The sequence below is a fragment of the Gadus morhua genome, chromosome 12 (assembly GCF_902167405.1).
Source record: "Gadus morhua chromosome 12, gadMor3.0, whole genome shotgun sequence".
Classification (NCBI taxonomy): domain Eukaryota; kingdom Metazoa; phylum Chordata; class Actinopteri; order Gadiformes; family Gadidae; genus Gadus; species Gadus morhua.
In genome coordinates, this window is record NC_044059.1 from 15247705 (window position 1) to 15271052 (window position 23348).

Genomic DNA, 23348 nt, shown 5'->3' on the forward strand with positions numbered 1-23348 from the left:
TACAGCTCCGGAAAAAATTAAGAGACCACTTTAAATGTTCAGTGTCTCTTGTTTTACTCTTTATTGGCATATGTTTGAGTAGTATGAACATTTTGATTCTATAATATAAACTAATGACCACATTTATACCAAATTAACAATAAAAATATTGTCATTTAGAGCATTTTCAATAAGTAATTTAGGGATAACGATTTAAGAAAAATCCAGACTGGTGGCTTAATTTTTTTTTCTTTGCGGGGCTGTATATTGATGGAGTGCTGTGGAACACAAATTAACAAAGCACCAACAAGAACTTTGACCTCTAATCATATTCAGCCACACATGTAGTAGTATGTTGTACCTGGTTCCAGCCACTGCTTGTTCCTTGCTTCTCCCTCCAATGGGAGATGTGCACAGGAGGGAAATCCAGGACTGTCATGTTCATGGATGTCCTGAACATGGTTCACCATGCTTTGCCACTTGGCCTCCATTACATTTGGATCCCCATTAGGTGTGGAAGCTGCAGTCCAGTATAGGTGGTTGACAATCGATGGCCTCCACAGCTTAAGGTCCTCACAACCCCTCTCCTTTGCAGCAGCATCTAGCGCTTTTCCTATGCCTGTTTCAGAACATAAACACAATTTTATGTTTTTATTTTAACCAAGTGTTCATCTAAACAAACCTATAAACATCAAGTTACTTACTTTTACCAACATGCCAGATGTCAAAGAAGTGACTTGTTCCTTCAGGGCACAACTCCTCCCGCACCCACTTGGCAACCTAAAGAATGAGACAACATTTCTTAAAATTAGTAAGTCTGGGGCGCCAATGGCACAGTGGGTACAAATCTGTCTAATAAAGTAAAGAAAATATCGTACAAAAATAAATAAATGAGTAAGGCTTTTTTGAGCATTTGCTCCTTACAGCGTGTCAAAATCAACAGCCCACTGTAAAATTAATGTAGGGGAACATATAATGAATACACTGATACATATGTCTTTCTTGTTTGTCTTTACCTGGCGATTTCTGTCGGTAATAAGGGCTGAAACTTGCAAGTGTTGCTCCTTGAGAAATGCTATGGTTCGCTTCAAACCCTCCAGCTCACACCAGTTGCTGCTTGGTACCTCTGAGCTCTGTAAAAAACATTAATCAGTCATATAAGAAAGTGTGCCACATCAAAAAGAGAACAACTGATTTGTGTGTCCACTAATGGTAATTTACTTGGACAAGTTGAAGATCCAAAACCCTGTTGATGCGGTCCTCAATCACGGTGTAGGTCCCATACTTGGCACAATGACCAGGAGAGTCTGACCTATGATTGTCATGAATAGCTTAATTAATTAAAACATTTAAGCCAAAAAACACTGCAATGGATACTGTTACTTAGCTACTCGGAACCACAAAAATAAACTGAAGGCGATCTCCACACGCGAAGACGGGACACATGCAAAGATTTGGCAAGGATCATCAAACAACACACGGCACCCTCACTGGCGACCAATAGAAGCTGGCCCTATGCTGCTGGCGGTCACCGGTACGGGGCAAGCCTGAACATAAAACACAAAACGAAACAAGCCCAAAACCAACACACTACGGCACGCAACGTTAACATATAAAAGTATACAAGCGAGGTGTTATACCTGCAGTCACCTGAGAGGATTAGACCCCCCCCCCATCTCCTTCAGCTGGCTGACTATGCCAGCTTGCTCATTCTTCCACGCCTGCACAATGGTGGGAATTGTGTAAAGGCGTTGATGGCGGAAGAATGTGTTTGCAGTAAAACATTGAAGGCAAAACAGTTTTAACATCCTAAGTGTTTGTGTAGCCATACAACCAGAAAACTGGATGGCCACCACTTAAACAGTCAAAAAAGTGAATTGATAAAGTAAAATTGACAACACAAAAAACACACAATATATACAATATAAATACAGGTTAGCACACATCTTTACTTTTATATGACTACAATATCCTCTTACTTGCTTGATCTGAACAAATGTTCCCTGCTGCTGCTCCACGTTACCATGGGTTTCCCCACAACAGGCAGGACAAATGGTGAAGAGAGCCATCAGCTGGGTGAGACAGACAATGAACTTGTTTGCAACTCTGGAAAAACAAAACACTTATTATTTCTGACGGACAGAATTTTGAAAAAAACAAAATCTAAAAGTTAAGGAAGTCGTCTTACCCGAAGTCCCACTGAGAACCCTGCTGTGGCTCTGACTCCTCCTCAGAAGATGACACGCTCATCTCTTCCACTTCACTCCATGACCTGTCATCTGGTTGATCTCTTGAAACAGAGGATGATTCATCCTCTGTTTGTACTGGACTGGGCAGTGGAATTGATGATACACAGAGTTCGGTCTGTGTCCCCACACTGACCGTCTGTGTCTGTACCTGGATAGCTAGGTTGAAATAGATTTACTTAATATACTGTAAATGTAAAAAATCATCATATATTCAATGGCCACTACACCTATACAATAGAATGCAATCAGATATGACAAACCTGGAATAAAATCTACTTTTACAAAGTATCGTTTAGTTTTTGTAGTCATTTGGTCTGAGGTGTTCTTATTCATGTAAATTAAAGTGGATATACTGTTGAGCTATCCCAGCTATAAAATAGATAATTAATTATTGTGACAGTATGTAAAGAGTGAAAATGTTGGCTAAGAACATGTAGAGCTAAAGCTAGATATAAGAGTTAAGTCACACTACCTGATGAACGATAAGGAGGTCTTATGTGACACTGTGAGCCAAAGTGAAGCACAGATTTTGGCTGAGAAGCCAGTGAAGCGACGGCCTCTTGCTCCGAGTCTTCACTGGCTGTAGGCGCATCTGTGGCTTCAAAACGTGCCGTATTTCCCAGCAACTAATAAGAAAAACATTACATATACAATTTCATTTCAAACTGTTTAAAATCCCTGATAGCCGATAGCCTGATAGTCTACTAGTTTATTTAGAAACGTCAACATATCGACAGGCAGTCTAGTGCGCACTGTGCGCACTGACGTTGTAGGAAAAACCGCTCATGTGGTAGCCTAGTGCCTGATGTTCGGGAAAGCACAAATACCGCTCCAACAAAGTGAACAGCCTCGGAAACTGTCTCTGAATAACGTTTTAACCACAAGAAAATAGCTTTTTTAGGAGTTCCATATTCTTCTCAAAGGAGCATCATCATGGCGTCAGCCTGTCAGTGTCAATCACCTAGCCAAAAAATCGCTGACTCACCCCCTATCCCATATATATTTTATTAAATTGTATTATTTTAAAGTTGTTTTATAACATTTTGAATATTTAAATTGCTTTATGTTCTAGTCGACGGTTTACGGCTAAACAGGTAACTGTTAATGACGATGATTTCATAAAAGTTTCATAAAATAGGATGCTGTTGCTAGCTAACATTTTAGCATGTTTACAGTATAAACTGATGGATTTTACAGGACAGCAAAGCTGCTTTACAATAAAAGATACTGACCATAAGTCATTATGTTGACTAATGTAGGAAGTTAGTAAACGTCAGAAAACAAAACTGACAGTGCACAGTTCACGTTTCCGAATCGTTGAATCTCTGACCGGTCCGTGATCTCCACTGCCGCCGGTGGCTGAGCCCGAAGCTGCGGCTGGAGCGGCATGGATTGAGGGAATCACACCGGCTTTCAGCCTCACTCTTTTCTCGCTCCGAAAACCCATCTTGAACTTGTTGGGAAAAATAACCTGCTGAGTACATCACATGTACATTATAAATATAGCTAACTCCTACCCTAGCCTGATGAGCACATCACATGGCAGACACATTACAATATAGTCAACTCTTGCTCTAACCCAACGAACACAAACATGATAATATATAGTCAGGTCAAGGCCGGAGCCGAAGGCCCCATTTCCCAGGCTGGCAGATGGTGGACACTCAGACAAGGCACCAGTCATTGTCTGACTGGTGACTACGGACTACGGACTACGGACTATGGATCTACGGATCTTCTCAAGGACCCAACCACCTCAGCTTGCATCCCACCAGGACATTCTCAAACGACCAAAATACATCCACCGAGGCTCTGGACGGAATTTTCAGTACACTCACACCAGCAACAAAAACATCCGCTCCTTCTGGTCCACTGGGCCCCGCCCCCTTCCTCGCACAGCCCGTACGGTCAGTCCCGTTAATCACAGTGTCCTGTCCCCTCTGCTCAAAGCAACCTGCTACACTCCACTCACCTGTCTGAAACTCTGTCTGCTGAACACCAGATCCCTCAGTAATAAGGCCCTTTTGATAAATGACTTTATTGTTGACCAGAGCCTAGACATTCTCTGCCTCACTGAGACCTGGCAACAACCAAATGACTTCTCCCATCTAAATGAAGCTGTCCCACCAGGTTTTTCTTTTATTAGCAAACCCCGGGTTAATGGGAGGGGGGGTGGCCTCGCTCTCCTCCATCGTGATAACATCAAAGTCACCACAGTCACAGTCCCCCTTCACTCCTCCTTTGAATGTCTAGCTGTAAAACTCTCCGGCCCCAAACCCACTATCATTGTCACCATTTACAGACCACCAAAACCCTCCGCCGTTTTCCTCAATGAATTCTCATCACTACTGACATCTGTATGTGCAATGTCCCCCACTGTTATCCTCCTTGGTGATTTCAACATCCACATTGACAACCCATCCTGTACTTTTGCTAATGACTTCACATCACTTCTGGACTGTCTTGGCATCACACAACATGTCAACCTCCCAACCCATAACAAAGGTCACATTCTGGATTTAATCTGCTGCACTGACATCACTCCCACTAACCTTGATGTCATTGATTTCCCCATCTCCGACCACAAAGCTGTACTTTTTGACATTCATACCCAACTCCACAAAACCAAGGAACAACGGACCATCTCCTTCAGAAACATCAAACTTATCAACACCACAGACCTCTCCACCATGATCAGCTCCTACCCCAACCCTCCCCCAGCTTCCTCCCTGACTGACCTGGTGACTCACTACAATAACTGCCTCTCCTCCTCCCTCACCACCCTGGCCCCCCTGAAAACCCGCTCAGTCTCATTCACCCACACTGCTCCCTGGTTCACTCCTCATCTGCGCCAGCTCAAAGCCACTGGTCGTCGACTGGAGCGACTCTACAATAAGACAAAACTCACTGTACACCGCCAAATGTATTCGGACCACCTCCATCATTACAAGAATGCCCTCACCACTGCCAAAACCTCATACTACTCCAACCTCATCAACACTGGTACAGGCAACAGCAGAGTCCTCTTCTCAACAGTCAACCACTTACTTCAGCCTCCTAAATCTCTCCCTCCAGATATTTCCACCACCCAATGCACTGCGTTCCTTGACTTCTTCAGCTCTAAAATCAACACCATTCACCAACAACTGGCCTCATCTCGCACCCCCTCTGATGACCCACCCTGGATGATCACCTCTGGCCAACCTCTCATCAGCTCCCTCTCTGACTTCACCCTAGTAACAGAACAGACCGTCTCAGAACTCATCCGCAAAGCCAAAACCACCACCTGTCAGCTCGATCCTCTTCCCACCTCCCTTGTCAAAGCATGTCTTCCGTCCATCTCCCCCATGATCACCAACATAATTAACTCCTCCCTCACTACTGGTACTGTACCCCTCACTCTCAAGCTGGCTGCCATCACTCCCATCCTGAAAAAAACTGGTGCTGACCCATCTGACCTTAACCATTACCGGCCCATCTCCAATCTCCCTTTCATCTCCAAAACACTTGAAAGGGTGGTTGCCGCACAACTACAGTCCCACCTCGACATTAACAATCTCCACGAACCGTTCCAATCTGGCTTCCGTCCAAAACACAGCACTGAAACAGCCCTAGTCAAAATCACCAACGACCTCCTCCTTGCAGCCGACTCTGGATTACTCACCATTCTCATCCTCCTCGATCTCAGCGCAGCATTCGACACCATCTCCCACCCTCTGCTCCTGGACCGCCTAGCTGGTATTGGGATCACTGGTGCTGCACTCTCCTGGTTTACATCCTACCTCACCGGCCGTCAACAATTTGTTCAACTAAGCAACCACAAGTCTGGGTGTTCAGATATCTCACTGGGTGTCCCCCAGGGGTCAGTCTTGGGTCCACTCCTCATCACCACTTACCTCCTCCCGCTGGGCACACTCCTCCGTCACCATGGGGTCCATTTTCACTGCTACGCTGACGACACACAGGTCTACATCTCTACCAAACCCACCGCTGCCATCCCCCCCACCTCCCTCATCACGTGCCTGGAAGAGATCCGGAGCTGGTTGAGCAGGAACTTCCTGAAACTCAATGGAAACAAGACCGAGGCCCTGCTCATCGGATCCAAATCCACCCTCACTAAATCACAACACACCCCAGCTCCACTCATAATTATCGATGGATTCCCAGTACCCTTCTCCTCCAAAGTCAAGAGCCTCGGTGTCATCCTGGACAACACCCTCTCATTCGCACCCCATATTCACAACATCACCCGGACTGCATTCTTCCACCTCCGCAACATCGCCAGACTCCGCCCATCACTGACCCAATCCAGCACTGAAATCCTAGTTCACTCATTTGTCACATCACGCATAGACTACTGCAACGCCCTCCTCACCGGACTCCCCACCAAACTCATCAACAGACTACAGATCATTCAGAACTCAGCCGCCCGGATCATCACCCGCACCAAATCATCTGACCACATCACCCCTGTCCTCATTCAACTTCACTGGCTCCCAGTACACTACCGTATCCAATACAAAACCCTACTCCTCACCTACAAAGCTCTCCACAACCTAGCCCCCAGTTATCTCTGTGACCTCCTCCAAGAATACACTCCCTCCCGCTCCCTCCGCTCAACCTCTGCTGGACTACTATGTATCCCCACATCACGACTCACTACAATGGGTTCCCGGTCATTCAGCTGTTCAGCACCCAGGCTCTGGAACTCCCTCCCCCCACACATAAAACAATCAGACACCATTACAACCTTCAAGTCACAACTCAAAACTCACCTGTTCAAACTCGCACACAACGTCTAACTGATCACTGTTTTGATTGTTTTTTTGTTTTGTTTTGTCTTGTTTTTGTTTTATTTATTTCTTATTGCTTATGTTTATTTATTTTTACACAATGTCTTTTTTTTTTTTTTTTTTTTTTTTTAAATAATGTATGATGACTATATGCTCTGTAAGGTGACCTTGGGTGTCTTGAAAGGCGCCTCTAAATTAAATGTATTATTATTATTATTATCCTCAAGAACGGGAGAGCCACATTAATTTATCACACAGGAGACACTTTGAAGCTCTCCCCCGTTAGAAGGAACCAAGAGAAACACCTGCCCATACCAAGGGCCTGAGAGCCACATTAAATTATCACACACGAGACAGTTCGGGGGGGGCTCTCCCCGTTTTAATTTATCACACCGGAGACATGAGGAGCTCTCCCCCGTTAGGAGGCATACACACCAGGGCCTGGGAGCCAAGGCCAAGCAAAAACACACAGAACCACACACACCTCAAACGCACACACCTCATCGAGAGGAGGATACAGCATAAAACTGTATCACACAGGGACTCTTCCTCTTCTTCTGAAGCAGACCTTCCACGGAGGCGAAGCTCCGGACGAACCATCAGCGCTGATTAGGGACTTAGACATATTCGATTTCTCACGCTTTATGACTCTGTATAACCGTTGCCACTTTACTTAATAAATCCAAGGTCCTCGTGCCGACAGACTTTATTACCTCTCCGTCTCATTTTATCTGGTCCAGTAACTAGACAGACCGTTTTTCCCCTCAATTTGGTGACCCCGACGTGATATTTTTTCTGAAATTGAACCGCAACTGGGAAACGAGAGACGGAGAGCGGCACGACCTCGGGACCCCGGAGCACCGGACCGATTCCTGCAGTCTCACCTCGCGCGCGCCCAACAAAAGGTAGGCAGAACCTGTTGATAAAATCCAAACTCTGCATAGTTATATAGGAACCACATTAGGAGGTGAGACTGTGAGAGCGGTTCGCTACAAGATATCTCGTGGGGACGAATAGGACTGTATCCCAGCATTTCCCCATAAACCCGATTGACCCTGAACGCGTGACACATCGAATATCGGCTCGTTGCATGGTGAAGGAATACCCACGAGACCATAGGGCCTATAAGAATCGGGCATAGTGATACAAGACTACCGATGGCCAAGTAATGGATGTGTAATAAATACACCTGCGTGTTAAAGAGGGTTGTGATCCCCACCGGCGTGTTAAAGAGGGTTTAGTATCCCCACCGGCGTTTTGAAGAGGGTTTAGTATCCCCACCGGCGTGTTAAAGAGGGTTTAGTATCCCCACCAGCGTTTTAAGAGAGTTGTGATTTCCACCGGCGTGTTAAAGAGGGTTTAGTATCCCCACCGGCGTGTTAAAGAGGGTTTAGTATCCCCACCGGCGTGTTAAAGAGGGTTTAGTATCCCCACCGGCGTTTTAAGAGAGGTATGATCCCCACCGGCGTGTTAAAGAGGGTTTAGTATCCCCACCGGCGTTTTGAAGAGGGTTTAGTATCCCCACCGGCGTGTTAAAGAGGGTTTAGTATCCCCACCGGCATTTTGAAGAGGGTTTAGTATCCCCACCGGCGTGTTAAAGAGGGTTTAGTATCCCCACCGGCGTTTGTGTATTAAATAATTCTATGTGGTAAGAAGGTTAGAGTCCTTTATCAGGGTTAGAGTCCCTTTGCAGAGGAAACGGTATGCCTGGGGCATGAGTGACACACAGAGAGAATAAGATAAACTAGGCTCGTTGCGTGGTGAAAGAACACCCTCGAGGCCTAAGGCTCGCCGCCCTTGATAAGTGAATCTGAGGTGCCCGAAGAAGCACAACGATTTCTTGGCCATATATTCATTGCATATGCGGGGACTGACGGACAGACACCTGAACTGCCGCAGACTAGGGATAGCAGAGACCTCTCACCCCCACCTTCACGACCAGAGAGACAGTGTGTGTATGCGCGAGAGAGAGAGAGACGGAGTGGCTGTGTGTGTGTGTGTGTAAGAGGCCCAGAGAGAGAGAAAGAAAGAGAGCGAGCGTATTTGTGGTCCGGCTAAATATAGAAATAAATAAATCAATGATAACCCGGCTACGTGTGCAACGCTTGCTTGCTTTGTTATGCTCAACGCTATTTTGCCGTGTCTGATGATTGTGAGTGCGGTAGCAGACGGATAATTGCATTGACCACAGCGGAAGGGAATAGTAGACACCTGTTGCCCCTCACTAGTAAGGTGTGAGCGGCTGGGCATATATCTCTGTCCAGACTCCCTGTGCATGTGTGTATGCGCGTGAGAGAGAGAGAAAGGCTGTGAGCGACTCTGTGTGTGCGCGGGTACGCAAGAGGCGATGTTTCTGTGTGTGCGTTTGGAGGAGACAGAATGAGAAAGGTCTGTTTAGGTGTGTGTGTGTGTGTGTGTGTGTGTGTGTGTGTGTGTGTGTGTGTGTGTGTGTGTGTGAGAGGGAGCGAGAGAGATTGCAAGGAGAGATAGCAAGGAGAGCTAAAGTCGGAGAACGATCGAGAGGGACCATTTTCCCTCTAGACAGTTGGAGGTAGCGATAGAGTGCGTGTTTTTCTAACAATGAACGGTTGTTTCAGGACCACGAGAAGGGACTCTGTATGGTTTTCAGGCCCAGAGTGTAATCCCCTTTCCCATATGTGTAGTCCTCCCATTTGAGGTCCCCGTCCACCATATTTGAAGTCCTCTACTCCACCTCATGTTGTAGTTCCCCTCCCTAGAATTGTATGGAAGTTAGAACCTGTGAGGGTGTTTTGGTTCGGCCTGACGAGGCCTGTACCAATTTCGGTGGTCAGCTTCGTAGTTTTGTGTATATAGAAATTCGGAAAGGGGGAGCAGTATTAAAGTTATTTATAATAAAGTGAAAAGTTATTTGGGAATGGATGCGGCAAGATGGGATTGTGAATGAAGGGACAGAAGGATTTTTTTGTGTGTGAGAGATAGTTATTAGGTCTTGTTCCATGATGGGGAGTTGAGGATGTTGCATTCCAGGCTTATCTGTTAACGGTCCTAGCTGCTGCTTGACCCTAAGGGGAGTGAGGAAGGGTGAGAGAGAGAGAGAACACATTTCCCCCCCATTTGTCGACCTACACCATTCAGGCAGTACAGAGAGACACACTAACACACAGTACAGAGAAAGGAAATAGAGAGTGTGTTCAACTGAAAGCGTGTGGTGGCCATACGCCATAAAATACCACATATCCAAGGAATGCAGGTAGAGCTCTATTGAGTTTTCAGGCTTTGATAAATTTGTAGTTCCCTGTCTGCCATGTTTGAAGTTCTTTGTAGTCTCTGTCCATAGGTTTCACCTGAACAACCCCTCTGCTGGCCGAGAAAAGGAACTACCCATGGTTTCTCTCACACCCAGCCCCCAGAGCACGCTCGCTTCAAGGCGTTATGGCCGCACCCAAAGTGGGAGGGAGACACGCAGAGAGAGAGAGAAGCCACATTCCACCCTTATCTGTTGTCTTGCACCAAACAGCACCCCGTACTGAGGAGGGAGAGAGAGCGTGTTCTCCTGAAGGAGGGAGAGAGTCACAGGGAGACACGCAGTGGATATTCACATTATGGCTAATTTGTTTTTCTTTAAGTTTAGTTTTTATTTTGTTTTTTGTCTTCCTAGGACAACAGTAATGATAATCTACTGCAATTGGACTAAAGAAGGTGTTGCTATTAACTAAGTGATTATTATTATTTTCACACAGGAACGAATAATTGAATAAATATGGATATGATAAAGATGAGGATAATAATTAAAAAAATATATATACATAAAGTAAAAACGTAATCTTGATAAACTGTACAAGTAGGACTACACCAATTAAAATATAGGGTAAATCTCTTTGGTCAAGGATGACGGGGATTAGCGCTACATCTGCTGGGAAGGGATCCTACATGCTATGTTGTCAATTTGGATTCGGAAGTAGTGGGTTTACCTTTCAAATGCCACTACTGCTGCTGCAACACTTTAATAATTTTAACTCTGATAAATGACTTTTTGTTTTATAGTTTCCCTGAGGTGTATCTTTTACGCACACACACGCTGCATAGGGCAGAAGCGGCTGAAGACTCTGTCTCCATCCCTCCACCTTGCGATCTATACCACCATATAGGTGGGGATTGATCGTATCCCAGGTACGGCATCCTGCAATAAGCCAGTATGGAAGGCTGGTTAGCCAACGACGGGTAAGATCCCACCTTGAAGCCCGGGACGACCTAAGGCAGGCACAGTCACGATTACTTGGCAGAGTCGCTGTGGGCACTGGCTTACTTGATCATGAAGTCACAAGCTGCAACAATCATAGGAAGTGCCGGGTGGGGTGTATGGTGGAGGAGGAACAGGAGTCAGATATGTCAGCTCTTGCAGCAGAGGTGGTCTTGGAACGGGGCATGTCGCGTTTTATTTTATTTTATTTTACCTTTGTGGTATAGAAGGCCACTAACGCATGTACGTTTTTTCGGTTTAGTGCATGACTTTGGAACAGCGTGGTTTCAGGCGGCTGATGGTAAACCCACCCATATTGGGCTTTGGATTTGGACATACTGGTTTCGATTTCCCTTCCCAAAAGATTGGTTTCAGTTTGCTGATGCTTAAGGTTAGACGTTTCGACGTTGGTTGCACCAACGGCGTTCTTAGATTTGCTTATCATTTAATGCGCATGGTTTTGACCATTGCGCAAGGGGGGAGGTATTGAGGAGAATTAGGACATTTTTTGAAAACAAGGTTTTTCTTCACCATACTTGCAAACAATGATTGACATCCAGCTAAATGAGTGTGAAATATTTGAAAAAACAGTGTTCAACAGATGGGTAGAAGCAGTCCCATCAGAAGACCAAAGTGCGGCTACGGTAATCAAGGTTCTGACTAGAGAAGTAATGCCAAGGTTTGGAATTCCGTCACAAATTAGCTCAGGCGATAGGGCAGTGTTTATTCAGAAAACTCTCAAACGAGTGATTTAACATCTGCATGTCAAACAAAGACTAGTCTGTGTCTACAATCCTCAAACCACAAGGTATGGTGGAGAGAGGAATGGGACGCTTAAGACAAAGATTAACAAAATTAAATTAGAGTACTAAATTAAAGGACTAATGCACTACGACTGACACTAATGAGTTATCGCATGAAAACTAACAGAACGACACATCTAACCCCGCATGAAATGCTTAAGGGTCGACCCATGCCTTCACTTAACATTCGAGGGTGCCAAAAGGGACTTCCATTAGAGTAATTAGAAATAGAATTAAGGAAAATATGTTTGAACATCTAACTGTTGTACATAAGTTTGTAATTCCAGCAAGAGAAACACAAAGTTCCAGGGCCAGAGGAGGAGCCAGATGCAGACACGCCCGGAGCCGACCAACTACTCAAGGATGATGCATTCAGATTTCGGCAGGGTTTGAATCAGTCCTGTTTTGGTGGTCCACTATTAAAAAAAATGTTGATTGGATAAATAATATATACCATAATCAGCAACGTTTTGTCAATTTTTCCACGGATAAGGTCAAGGGACTATATAGATATAGATATGCTATTGGCAGAGCAAAGAGGGGTGTGTGGGATGATTAAGACGACATGTTGTACTTTTATCCCCAATAACACAGCACCGGATGGGTCGGTGGCCAGGGTGCTGGCAGGGTTACAGTCCCTCAGATTAGATTTGGCAGGAAGCTCCGGCATTAATGACCCCTTCACAGGATGGATGGAGAGCCCAATGAGCGATGGGTGCTACAGGTGCAGCAGGTGCCATCCAAGCTTACCTGGGGATCGAGTATACACCGGAGAGTTTGGACGAGGGACCACCAGAGGGGCCCGACCTGATCTGGCTGGAGAACATAGAATAGCCCCCTGCACCATTGTCCAAGAGCCCCCACGCAATGCAGCGCACCAATACATGAAGATCATCCGGCCCCGGCGTCCTGTTTCCACCACCGTATGCTGAAACCCCACCACCACACCCCCCTCCCCCCCCCGCCTGTGACGTGCTAGTAACTTCTCCAGGTGGGCTGCCCCATTCCCGTCCCCGCCAACGGCACCACCCCCTCCCACCTGATGCACCCACGTCGCCCGGACCAGGGATCTGCGTTCCGGTACCAGGGGCTGCGGCCCGTTCCCTTAAGGCTTGAGGGCGCCCCTGGCTGTATTCGCTTCTGTACGCTTCACTGTTTTTAGCCGCTCCCATATCTATGCCCGCATCTACGCAACCGATGCCGGGAACGTAAATGTTGTTGTTTGTATCGCTGTCCCACTAGATGGAGCTCGGGGATACACACGGGCGAGATTCCAGGGGCCTTGATTGCCCGTTTATCAGATGAGGTCCTGAGCGCAGTTGAATAAAAGGGTCTGATGCTCAGGTGGCGCCTTGCGACCACCTGCCCGTGATGACGCTCAGGACTATTCCGTGGTTTCAGTTGTTCCCGTGCCCCGGGCCTACCCTGGATACCCCATGCGTGTGATTGCTTATTGTTACACGACCAGTTAACTCCTCCTCACATCCTTAGTGTGTGGTCATCTAGGGATGGGTTGAGGGGGATTGCCATTCGTTGTGTACCTCATGTCTTTCTGATATTATTATTATTATTTAGGGACACGTTTCATGGTTACATTTCTTTCCTGTGATTGCTATTGTGTAGTGTTTGTGTGATTGTTGCATTTTGTTCATATCGTTATTGTGTACTGTTAGTTTTGTTGTTGCGTTTTGTTGTTGTTGTTATGATTTGGTGTTGGTTTTGTTGTGTATCATCTGCTGCCAGTATTGTTGGTATTGTCTGCTCGCGATGTAAGGCCGGGGTGGATGCCACCCCCTAGGTGGGGTGTGTATGGCATACCCATGTCTGAAGCATGGGTAGCGTTTCTCCCACGTGGTTTCCCCATACACCCGGTCCAGCGAGTTGTTTTAGTCCCATGCTCATGGTTGTTTGTTTTATGGTCATTTGCCTTCTTTCTGTTATTTCTAATATTGTTATAATGGTAGTCCCGCGCTGGAGTCCTATCCCTCGTACCCCTAATGAGTAAAAGTCGTCTTGCGACGACTTGAGGGGGATATGTTGGGAAAAATAACCTGCTGAGTACATCACATGTACATTATAAATATAGCTAACTCCTACCCTAGCCTGATGAGCAAATCACATGGCAGACACATTACAATATAGTCAACTCTTGCTCTAACCCAACGAACACAAACATGATAATATATAGTCAGGTCAAGGCCGGAGCCGAAGGCCCCATTTCCCAGGCTGGCAGATGGTGGACACTAGTGGTGAAACGGATCAGTGTGTCCACGGTTCGGTTCAGATAACCGTTTTGGGCCTCGGTTTCGGATACGGTTCGGATTAGGATCATGTCCGTGATAGTAAAAAGGCAGACTTTTTTTTGACGGAGGGTTTGGGGGAGAAACACAAAAATGAATGAGACCCACAGGCTATTTGCAATGTGTTAATTGTCTGCAATCAGACAACTTGCAAGGCTTTTTTGTACAATAAATGTTCCCCTAAATGCATTTGAAAACATGGTGCACTGAGTGTAACATGTAAGGGATAACGGCCGACGAGGCTTAGAACTCTGGCGACGAGCGCAGCATGAAGCCAGAGTTGCCTCTACCTGTCCATTATTTCCATCGAACCGGTCGACCTCGAAGGCCGTTATCCCGCTTATCACGCGTTTGTATTTATCTCCCGTATATTTAGAATATAATTGTATCAATTACTTTCTTTAAATTTAGGAATCGTTTAAAGCCCAGTTTGTTTTGAACGCTGACAGGCTGAAGGGAGGGGCGGGAAAAGTCTCATTGGCTCGGGCAGCACTGGAGAGAATGCATTCCGCTGGGTCCTAAACACCCTTTTGTATCGGACGTAGGCTACAGTAGGCAAAATACGCTACATAAGGCAATGCCTTCATGAAACCGAAATCCGCGGATCTCCAGAATGCTCCGAACTGTGGTAAACGAACCGAACGGATTCGGATACAATTCGAATCCGCTGCAGGCCTAGTGGACACTCAGACAATGCACCAGTCATCCTCAAGAACGGGAGAGCCACATTAATTTATCACACAGGATACACTTTGAAGCTCTCCCCCGTTAGAAGGAACCAAGAGAAACACCTGCCCATACCAAGGGCCTGAGAGCCACATTAAATTATCACACACGAGACAGTTCGGGGGGGCTCTCCCCGTTTTAATTTATCACACCGGAGACATGAGGAGCTCTCCCCCGTTAGGAGGCATACACACCAGGGCCTGGGAGCCAAGGCCAAGCAAAAACACACAGAACCACACACACCTCAAACGCACACACCTCATCGAGAGGAGGATACAGCATAAAACTGTATCACACAGGGACTCTTCCTCTTCTTCTGAAGCAGACCTTCCACGGAGGCGAAGCTCCGGACGAACCATCAGCGCTGATTAGGGACTTAGACATATTCGATTTCTCACGCTTTATGACTCTGTATAACCGTTGCCACTTTACTTAATAAATCCAAGGTCCTCGTGCCGACAGACTTTATTACCTCTCCGTCTCATTTTATCTGGTCCAGTAACTAGACAGACCGTTTTTCCCCTCAAACTCCATCATGTCCCCGGAAACATAGTCCTCAGGTCTAAAGTGAGGCGCGCAAATGAACGAGTATTTGGTGACAGAGGCGAAAGAAAAGTCCTTTCTCTTCACCTGAACAAAATGCACCCAGGCTCGAAAGCCTGCTCCATCCTTTCTCAGATCGGGGAAACTGTGAAATCGGTGATGGTCGGACAGGAGGTCGGAGTTAGAACAACCCCCACAGATACAAAACCTCATCTCGCCGATTAAAAAAAAACCAAAAACCGAATATGGTGAATACAAGACCGCTCACCGCGGTAACTACTCACAACTACGCATAGTGCTGAGGCAGCAACAGCGACCGCGTCTACCAATTCCTACGTAATATGACGCGTTTGACGTATCACATAAAAAAACAACGGTTTTTGAAGCCTTGCTCAAAATAGTCACTTTAAAACTGGAATTTTTGCCGATATAATATTTTTAACTGATAAAATCCTGCATTTCAATTTCAAAGGGCAATTTTCAGAGAATGTTATGTATAAATATTTTAAAAAAAAATTAACTTCCAATACGCACTTTAACGCTGATCAGAACCTACATTTTAGAATGTTTGACTTTTTTACAAAATGGTTTGTTTGTTGAGTTAAAGATTTTTTCAGATGTTCTCAAGATGATGTTCTCAAGAATTTTATAAACTGGAAGGCTGTTCAAATGTATATTGATTGACAATCGCCAAATAAACATTTTCCATATAAATATTAATTTGAACTAGAAAATATGGGTTTATGTTCTAATTTATGCAGCTGATTGAGTGAGTGACATGGCATGGAAGCTACTGAAGAAAAATCAATTTATTATATAAAAACGTAAGATAATTTCCAATAATGACCAAGTCAGCATCATTTTGTCAACAACTTTCCAGACTGTACCAATCTTGAGTTTTTAATCCTTACTGAAAATTATATTATATTTACTCAGTTAACTAAGTTTAACAATGCAATTTCAAATTATCTCAGATATAGATTTAAAATGTTCAAGCAAAGCAATTGAAATACACACAAATGCAAAAGATTTCTGCCCATAGAGGCCTTTCAATAACAAACTAGACATAAGACAGAGCTCAAGACGGGACTTAGTCTGTGGCAGAGAACTTAAATCGTACGACGCTGAGCATGTAATAATTACCTAGCCTCCAACAAGTTCTCAACATATCGGACAGTGTTGAGATATATGTCCACTCTGAAACATTCAGACTCTTGCAATGGATCAATGTTTTCTTGCAGCTGCATTATTTCAGGATCCAAGAGAGGAATGTCCAGCGTAGGGACATTGACGCCTGGATGAGGCTCATTTGTGAATCCACTCTCCTCCCATTCAATCTCTGCTATGACTATACCCTGTCAAAGAAATATTGTGTATAAACATTCAATATCCATTTATCATAGCCCCCGTAAACAAGCACTGTTTTTTTTTTCAAATAGGTTAGTTTGATAGAAAAGGGGATTATGTTCCATCTTTTTGCGACACATTTACTTCCTGTGGAAATATAAAAATCTGTTCAAATTAACGTTAAGCTCTCTTGCTAGTGTAGTACATTGGCTTGGCTCTTCATTCACTGACTACCTGGGCGCTACTGGCCCATATCATATACTCCAACACATCACAAACACATGTCCTAAGGTGCTGTACAGTTGTGGTAGAAAGAACCATTTTGTTTATTGCACAAAGCCAAGGCTGTTTGAATCCAAGAAGGGGGGTGTGCTTATGGTTAACGCTGATCAGAACCTACATTTTAGAATGTTTGACTTTTTTACTGATTAAGGATCGACAAAAGATTGTCGAGACATTTATGAAAAAAATAAGCATAATTTACCTCAGGTTCAGGATCATCAACAGGATTCAGGGACTGGCCCACATGCCACAACTGATTTGGTGTCAGGTTTTGCTCTGTCCTGATGGAATGGTTTTCCCACGCCTCACTGAAGACATCCAGGCTAGCCTGGATGCGTGGCAGAAAAACATAGTGGCAGCAGAAAATGTGCAGGATGCTGCTGATGTCAAGCCGGTGTTGATCCTCAAGAGAGTGCAGGATGTTATAATAAACACCTGTAACACTCATGAAGACATCACGCCAGAGGCGTTCAATGCTGTATTTAAAAAGGAAATTAAAAATAAAATTTTCAAGTATACTTAAGATCCTTTCAAGAACTGTTCACTTTGCCCCAGCCCAACCCATTGAATCATCAGCAATGTTTCTCAATATGATTAAATTAGTTTAAAAACTACATTTTATTTGCTTTGAAATGTTTATGATCATGGTCAGTGAATTTCTGTGAAAATTCAAATTTTCTTGAAGGAATGGTCTCCTAATAACTGCTAATCGAGCTTTCTCAAAAGGAATCATAAAATCAAGTTTATCTTGAAGCTTCCAAAATGAGGGTTTACTCACCGTTGATTGTGTACGCTTTTCCCGGCAATGAAGCTGTTACTGTCAGTGCCACAAACTGAGAACATTAATTCCGCTACTCCCACATTTTCTCCTCCATGATCTCCTCTCACTCTGAAAAATCACAAACCTTTATGAATTTGTGGAACTGTAAACCTTTCATTGCTAATTGTATCGGTAAGCAAAGCAATTTCACTTTCAGATAAATTGTTAACATCTACTTGCAAGAGTGTTGTCCCATGAAATAATTTGGGTAGGCCCACAGTATAAAGAAAGACTTTGATAATCCCTGCTGTGGCGAATTGTGTTGTCATCAGACTTTAACAATGTCTATAGCTGCATCAAAATAACTACACGTTTCAGAGTGCATTTAAAGGCCCACTATGCAACTTTTTTAGCCAAAATTACATTAATTATGCTGGTTGAGAGTTATTCTGATGGTTCTGCAACCATTGCTGGGTCGTTTGGTGGGTGTGTCATTGCCCCATGTCACCTCTCCAAGGAAAAAGCGCATATGCAACTTGCTCTGTTCGGACCGACACAATCCGGATGTGACGCAGCGGAAGTATCCAATCGCGCCTCGAAAATGTAGTCTGATTGTAGTTTCGAAAATGCTTTACGGCCCAGACACACACCCAAACATGGCACCGGCTAGATATAAACAGCCAGTTGCGAGGCAATTGTTGCATTCATCATGGATCAATCGACTGATAAGGGACCCAAGAGGCGACTGTCGGTGGAAAAAAAGAAGAATGGACCAGAAAAGAGATCAGACACGAGTGAAAGGGGAACTATGCAACTTTTTTGGCTTGATTTACCTTAATATAACAGGCTAAGAGTCATCGCGATGCTTCTATTATACATTTTTGTTCGATTGTTCGTTGTTTCGACTCCCCCTTGCCCATCTTGGCGGAGAAAAGGAATATGTTTCTGCCGGCGACCCGCCGCCCACTCTCGCGGGAGTCTCGGGTCTCGCGATGTAACGAATTGCTTTACGGCACAGACCCCCAAACACGGAACCGGCTCGATATAAACACAAGTAACTAAGGGATTGTTACATTCATCATAGATCAGCCGACTAAAAAGCGACAGAGAAACCCAATGTCGGAGGAACAGAAGAAGAGAAAAGGGAGACTGACCGACAGAGAGGCCAGACACGAGTAAACATTGAGCAAGCTTTTCAGGAATAGCGTGAACTGAAAGAAAAAGAAGACTGCAAATCACGCCGACTTGGCCGTGTTGCTTTTGACATTGAAAGTACCCTTGGGTGAACTTTGTCTTCGTGGTATTCTTGATGTTGATAGTCTCTGTAGAAATGTGTTTGCTCAACCATTTTGTTGTGAGCCCTGTAAAAAAAAAATTCTCGACCGTTTTGTTGTGAGCCCTGTATGTTTCTAGCTTGCTTGGTTGCAACCATATAAACACCTTTGTTTCCATGGGTGTTTTGCTGTTCGTCTGTCTCGTCCCCCAGATACAGACTGAATCCCCGAATCCAGGTTCTTGTTTATTTAGATTATTATGTTGGCCAACACTCTTACACTGATAGTTCTGTTCAACCTAAGATAAAACAATTATAATCTAGGATATAAATTCTCCCCGTCAACTATAAAAAAGGATGGATTTATGTTTATTGCAATACAAACACACCATTTTAAAAATGTATAACCTTCCCTACACTTTATGAACATCTACTTCGGACATGGCTCCACGCATTCGCCGGCTTCTTTGAAAACAAATGCACATGGCTCGCCTAGAAGTGCATGGGGAAGGGTCGTCAACGAGTTGTTACGACAGTGTTGTAAAATATCTACTACGAAGCTGTAGGGGGCGCTGTGTAGAGAAATGTGCGTGCCAAAACCAAGAAAACAGCGAAGAAATGCCCGAAGTTGCATAGTGAGCCTTTAAGTGGCCTGGAAGCTATTTGATGGTTAGCATTGGAATTTTCTGGATAGGTCAGCAATCACACAAATAATTATTACATTTTAAATAATGTGAATACCTCAGAGGAAACCCATGCTTGTTCACAGCTTCATTGAAGAAGTCCAAGTGGGTGTCAGACCGGTTGTTGTCAGCTACTTTCAGGTACATAATCTACAAGTTAAGATTGAACAATACATTAGTACTATGCTGAATCAGTTTTTCTCGTGACATAGGTCAGCTGACAACGTTTTCTAAGGGCCAAAACAATCAATGCCCAAATGACATGTGCAACAGCAAGAAAGCTCACTACAGAATTATTAAACATAACGGGATCATGCGACAGATCAGACAAGTCTTATGATATGAGAAATTAAGTCAGAGCTCAGTGAATAGGATAGATGAACACTTTGAAAGCAATGTTATAGGCACCCAGTTCATCGAGTCAACCGGAAATTTTGAATAACAACTTAATCAAGTGAATTCATACAAAGCCTGCTTCTCCTCAGCAATGGAAAAGAGTAGATTACACAAATATTTATACCTAAGGATCACCAGATTGTACAAAATAAACTGGCTTATGAATGAGAAAAACATCCTCCTTGCTTAAAACAGGGATGGTCAGCAACATTTTGCAGTTCTTGGTCCCAGACAGTGAAAACTCTTACCTTTCTTGAATAGCAATCTATGCCCCCAAAGATAACAAAGTTGTACCTAGGTTAAAGAAATCATAGAAAAAGTAACTCCCAGACACTACACAACATCTCTGGCAGCATTGGTCTCACAATACAATATTTGTGGGAATGTGAACAAAACAAAATCAGACAAAGATGCAATACAATAGGCCTACACAAAATACAAAACTGGACATGATTTTTTTTTAATTTTACATACATAGCATGCAGACATACCTGATGAGCTTGTGATTGGTGTCTATGTGCACCAAGTACTTCGGGAAAGGAACAGAGTACGTTCTCCTCACCACACATCCCAATCTGGTCATCCTGGCGAGCACACCAACGCTGTCTACACGATGCATAGATGAATACACTCGGCCCCATTGCACACTGTGTCCCTGTGCGAGTAGAGCACCTCGGACTATAGTGTACACAGCATCTGGCATTGTGCTTTTTATTGCTGTGATCAATACATCTAATTCATCGTCACTGCAGCTACTATATGAAGCAGAAATAAATGTATTATCTTCAGTCATCTGCCTAAATAGTGTTGCTCTAGAAACACCAAGGAGTCTGGAAATGCATTTTGATGGCAGCCCAAGTTCAACAAGATGTGTGAGAGTCTCTAATGACACAGTAAATCGCGGACGCCCACGTCCAGAACATCTTTGCAACTCCAGAGTTGAATCTGTTCATTCTCTCTCTCCTCCTGGATAACAGTATTCAGACTTGCAAGTGCAGACAATATTTCCTCTCCTACATCCACTATGTCACCTAGAGCACTTAATAAAACAAACTCCTGACGGCACGCAAACTGTAACCCTTCGATGTTAAGAGGCTGCCTCTCCAAGATGTGAACCAGCCGATGGTGCAATCGCTCAAGGATGTCACGTTTTAGTGATTCCTAGGGGATAAATTAATAAAATATGACTACAAGACAATGATGTGTGCAAGCTGCTGCCAACATAACAACTTCAAAGTATTTTAAAAAGTTATTTTATTCTCTCTCTAGCCAACGATATTGACAAGTTTGTAGCTAGCTAAATCCATTGTAGTAAGCTATTTACCTATTTAGTTATTATGGTTTGCCTGTAACTTATTTTTGGATGCATTAACAACAGGTAAGCTTTAGCAAGTGAATTACCGATAAGGTTATGTTTTCTGGTGTTAGTAGGATCAGAGCCCGTCTACGAAGAGCCTGGGCACTTCCTATACGCCCCATTGTACCGATCTTGGTTGTAGTTCCATTAGACGTCCACTGGGGGTGATCGCGGGCGAGTCCAGATTGAATGGGAGTCAATGGGGCTAGATGGCTAAATATATCTCTTTCACCTGCTTTTCGTTGAAATATCGCAAATTTTATTGTAGATTCCGCAAGTTCAATATAGATTATAGTTCAAAAGTCAAATGAATGAGTAATAATAATAATAACTAGAACTGCAAGCAGTTATGCAGGGGTCCAAGAAGTGTGCATTTCGCCGGCACAACGCGACAAGAAATGTGCGTTTCGCCGGCACAACTCGAAGCAAGTATTCAAAACGCAACCGTGAACAACATGTGGATATAAAGGTTTTGACTGTGGGAGCTTCGGTGTCGGAGTTATAGCCTAAAACGTGTTTTCAGAACATTGGCCAAATAGGAGATAGACAATGTCGTCGTTTTTTGGCGCCGCCCTGTGGCGAAATTTTCCAAAGACAATTTTCCTTTGCCAATTAACTCCCGCCCACATCAATAATTCTTGGCCATATTTTCTATATAGATTCGAGTTTGCCCCTTGATGGTTTCCCTTGAGTTTGAAGAACATTCCTTTGGCCAATTAGAAGATATACAATTTCCTCCTTTATTGCGCCCCCTAATGGCGAAATATTCCGAATTCTTTATTGAACGCCATTAAGGGTAGCACCGACATGTGTCTAAAATTTGGACTTGATCCGATGTCTAATTTCGGTATTTTTTTAATTTTTGCGTTTCGACGTAAAACGTAGCTAATAAACAAATATTCAAAACGCTACCGTTTCGTAATCGAAGGTCGGATCAAAAAAGTGTTTGAGTTTTTCTTTTCCTGTTTGTCTGACGATGTCGTGTGCAAAGTTTGGTGTCGATTGTCGAAGAAATGTGGGAGGAGTAGGGAAAAAACAGTTTTGCGGTTTTCGCGATTTTGCGGAAAAAATTTTTAGACGCAAATGGGCGTGGCCTATGCCAAAAGATGCAGCAGACTCCAGTGAATATGTGCGTACAAGTTTTTGACTGTGGGAGGTTCGGTGTGGGAGTTATAGCCCCAAACGCGTATTCCTTGGTATAGCGCCACCTAGTGGCCGGCAGGTCTGGATTTTGTCGTCTGCGTAGTGTTCACGGACCTGGATCTAGTCATGCAGTTGGCGTGTCGGCACCATTTACGGTTTGGGCTGTGGGCCCACTTCTAGATGGGAAGAATAATAATAATAAATATAGCTGCGAGCAGCAATGTGGGTGTCAAGCATAATGGGACTCGGTAAGCTAATTACGCCGGGCGGACGTAATCGGCTAGGTGGCTACATGACGACCGTCTCGGTAATCGGCAATACTGACAGCCGGTGGGATGAGCATTATGTGGGAAAATGACCCCACCTAGAGGTAAGGGCGCAATACAGTCTGCCTGACAGAACAAATGTCACTAATACATAGGGGTATTCGGAACAATATCCCTAAAAGAGACACAATGTAAACAAGCATCCGTTCTGGAGGCTGTTCGTGAA

At 44.3% G+C, this 23348-nt stretch overlaps 1 long non-coding RNA gene across 1 annotated transcript; it reads right to left on the bottom strand.

The window, feature by feature from the left end:
• Positions 1-368: 368 nt before the first annotated feature.
• Positions 369-1438, bottom strand: LOC115555144 (uncharacterized). The gene is made up of 4 exons (XR_003978822.1): positions 1201-1438; positions 996-1112; positions 684-759; positions 369-598 (listed from the first exon to the last, which is right to left on the bottom strand). It is a non-coding gene; the product is annotated as an uncharacterized LOC115555144 (long non-coding RNA).
• Between the last annotated feature and the right edge of the window lie 21910 nt (positions 1439-23348).